Source organism: Halyomorpha halys, unplaced genomic scaffold (assembly GCF_000696795.3).
Source record: "Halyomorpha halys isolate HHAL.00 unplaced genomic scaffold, Hhal_1.1 Scaffold231.1, whole genome shotgun sequence".
NCBI lineage: Eukaryota > Metazoa > Arthropoda > Insecta > Hemiptera > Pentatomidae > Halyomorpha > Halyomorpha halys.
In genome coordinates this window covers 923372-927792 of record NW_027114318.1, presented here as the reverse complement: position 1 = coordinate 927792, position 4421 = coordinate 923372, and positions in this window count along the sequence as shown.

The window sequence follows — 4421 nt, the reverse complement described above, 5'->3', positions numbered from 1 at the left end:
TAGATATACAAAATGATATTTCTTAATTTTCTGCAAGCAGTGTTTTTTTATTCTTTGGAAACTGAATGAGAAATGAGAAATGAGAAGAAATTAAAATATAATATACAAAAAAAGTAATCATAGAGCAATAAAACTGATGTTAAAATTAAATAATATAACAAGATTTTATATATCTTCACACGCCTGTATATTTATTACATACATAATAAGTTATTATTTATAATGTTATACGCCTAAGAATAAGTAAATAGGAAGTACCTTATAATCAATTATAATTATAAAAAAATAATAAATAAACAACTCATATTTTAAATAACATTTTAAAATCAGGAAGAAGAAGAAAATAACGGAAAGGAAGCCAAGAAGAAAATGGGAAAGGCTGTAATGCAATGATGGGCCGCGCTCCAACGAGATACAGCCTATACCGGTCCAACCTCCCCCTATCAACTATCTAAGATATAGTGTCAGTACCGTAAGAAATAAGGAATTAACAGGAAAATAAATGATAAAGTTGTAATTAGTATTAATAACTTTATTGTCTTCATTACACAACAGAGACGCGGCAAAAATTATATTCATTTCTTCATATAAATAAATATGGTACATCCAAAAAGAAATGGTTAGTACCTAAAAATGGTATTTTTAGGAAACTTTGATTACTTTTTTACACATACATAAGCATGATAATATTAGGTCTGTTAAGGAAGTAATTTATTATTATTATTTTTTTTTGAGCCTTAGTAGTTTAACAACATCTGACCCTCCTTAGTTTATTTTTTTAATCACAAAAACCATTTTTCTGTTTTTTTTTATTAGTAACTATTTAATTTTTGTTGAGTTTACGAGTCTTTTTGGGCTGAGACTATTTCTAGCAAGGTTTTGTTAACACTGAAAAACTGCTTCCGAAATATAGACGTGTAGAGGAAAATAAAGTTGCGTATGCGTAGACAAACGTATTATAAAGGATTTTATCAGATCGACACCTTTTACTAAATCCTAACTTTTCTTCCTAACTTAGGGCGAAACCGAACGACCCGTTTTTTAAATATTGGTATGGAATGGAATATACGTTCGCGCACGTATAAACGAAAGATGTGAACGGAATTTCCTGTACATGTTGGATCATCGGATCACATACAATTGCATTAAAATCAGATTAACGGTTTCAGATTTATGCTGGAGTTTTTGAATTGTACCCTTTTTATTCCATGCGATGCACTTATCAACTTGGCTGGAACAACAGATACTTGTAGCAACAACAGTTAACACCAGACAAAGACCTGTAAATTGCAATGCGAATTATTATGAAGACTAAGAAATATATAGGAATAGAAATATTATTTAAAATTCAATTTCTTCCTGAAATATTGATTATTTGGCAAACATATTATTGGTTTATAAGGTAGAATGCATTTTTGAGCCTTGAGATATGAACTAAAACTGAATGAACAGGATTCATTAAACAACAAATATTTGCAACGTGCAAATAAAAATACTTGTAAAGGAAAATGTTAAATATTGATGAAGACAAACATAAGAATCAATATTTAGACAGAACATTATTGATATTCCTAACCTACCTGCTGCTGTTCCATCAAACATTTGGACAAACGGCCATGGGATTCTGGAATCTCCAGAACACGGATTGCTGGAATAACATCTTGATTACAACCCAGTTCGTTTTTGTTCCTCCTTGCTTGATTAGCTTCCTCCAATCCGAGTTAAATTAGCCTACGGTGGTTCCTAAGTCTCTTTAGACTGTCTAATTAATAATGTCGGTTACTAAGGCTGAAAAAGGAGCTTGTACTATCAAAAATCAAAACTAAGAACAAAACAGCGAATATTTTATATATAATATTAAAAATTAAAAAAAAAAAATTCCAAAAAAGGGCACATATTATGTGATTATTTGAAAATTATGGACAGGTTCCAAAAACAAAGCCTTAACTGAATCAGTATCTAACCACTTATAAATTATCTTATAATACTCTGTGGTTAACTCCGTTCGGTTAGCTCTCTCATCTATGTCTCGTTTTATCGTATGAACCTTTACGTGAAGCTTAAAAGCTAATTACCTTTGATGTATGGTTTCTTCATCCAGACTGAAAACTATACATGTTAAGCATTCGTCCAAAACACCATTTTAGTAATAGCTTTCCTAATAAATACACCGACAAAATTATAAACATTATGACTAGAGACAACACTATCAATATCAATGTCAATATCACATAAAAGCTTCACTAGTTTTAAACTTTCATAATAATGGATAAAAGTTGCGAGTATAGTAAAAAATTTACGTGGGAGCCCAAAAGATAAAATACTAATACACCTTAGTTGAGACACGATAAATCACCCGTTCAACTCCGTCTGCTCGGATTTATCGAAGAAGTTCAGCTTACCGGAGGATATTCTGATTGCACAAGTTGCCAGTTGGAAAACTACATCCGTAGGCGTCTCAGCTCAACTTGTACAGATCAGTTTCTAAGAAGGTGAAAGCTGCGGAGGATATAAAACGTCTTCACTGTTGAAGAAGAAGTAGTAAGGGGATTTGTAAAGTAAACTTTTTGTATAGTTTCCAAATTCAGAAAATATGTTTCGAAAACTAACACTACTTAGTAGCTACAATAACAAGCAAATCAAATTTACCATTCATCGCGAATCTGCCACTAGAACATATCAGTAATCCTACATCTAGTAAACCTTACAAACATCACACAAAATATAAACGTAAAACGTTATTCACATGGAGAATAAGAACTGTTAACTATTCCCTACTTATCATTCGTTAAATCTTCAATCTTTAAAGTGGCTTGAGCCAAGGTTGCACAATCCTTAGTAACAGTGATAGTGACAGCTGTCACGGCCACTAACATCACGAAAACTGATATTTGCAGTTGTACTATCAGATTTCGCTTGATAGTTGGTAGTACTATGAAATATCTATGAAAGTACAATTTGTAACGTTGAACCTTGGTTTAATAATTAGTGAACAATCCTAATAAGATAGAGTCATTTTTAGGAATTCTGATAGTAAATGATATTTTAAAACACAGTGAATGATATTTTTCACCGTTTTCACGTTTAAACCTAGTTTTTTTTGTTGCGTTTTATGCCTTTACGACGCGTCGGATCAAATAATTGTCCAAACTGAATAGGTCGTAAAATCTAATTTACTACAGTCGGCACTCTATTCGATTGGAAATTGTAGCGTTAAGTCCACTAAACTCGACAATAAGCCACTATAATAATCCAGCGAAAATAAAAAAAAAAATTAAAAAATTGTAGAAATTGAGGGAGGTGAACCTATATACTGGGAACTGGAACACACAGTAAATATTTCTTTATGTTTACTTTGTTCTGCCTACACAGCTTTTCATTCACTTTAGTATTTTTTTAAATCAATGATGTAATTATTTACTGAATTCCATTGTTACAAATTTAATCAAACGTTTAATTTCCACATAATTATATGTAATAAGAATTAAAGTTTGAAAAGGCATAAAAAAAAAATTGTAAAGAAATTATTTTATTATCCTTTAATTTAATATTATTAAACTATTTTATTTTATAGGTTACTGAAGTTTATTTCCAAAACCTAGATAACATTTAAGTCAAACATTTAATATAGTTAGGAAGGGCGGAGGGGAGTAAGGAGCTGGCTACTTAACAATTTATGACGCCATGATAATTTAGCTTTATTAAATTGTAGGATGGAAGGTATATAGGAGCTGTTACTTACGTACGGGGCAAGTTCACAGCTTATTGAGTTCAAAATGGACAATGTACCAACTTTAGACCCTATGAATTTTGTTTAATATTTCACTTCAAGTATAATTTTTTCTATACCAGGAGAAGATGGTTGGGGGTGCGGTCAAAATGAAACACAAATAAGGTAATGTAACTTATTTAATTGTGACAACGTTTCGGCTAGAGTTTCTAGCCTTCATCAGGGCTAAGAACAGAACAAGATAACAACCAATGAATATAGAAAATAAAAAATAAAATATAAACAAAATGACATAAAGTGATTAATTTTACAGAAAGGAATTAATAAAATGAAGCGATGAGACAAGTGGACAATAAAATGTATACATAGTTAATTGAATAATAAGGTAAAATAACATAATTGAGGAAATAAAATAAAAATGAAGTTATATAATGCAAAGAAGTATGAATATATTAGTTATCAACAATTTAAAAATTAAAATATGGAAAGAAAAATAAAATTGAGAGAAAGAAAATATATGTAACCACAATAATTGATAAAGAGACAAAATATAAGTAAAGTTTAACAAAAGAAACGAATAGAAAAAAAAATTCTTAGTTGAGCTTATGCGTTTCATTTCGTGTCCCATTTTCCTTTTTTATGAAGTTACAGTTCTGACTCATCATAACTTTTATATATATATATATATATA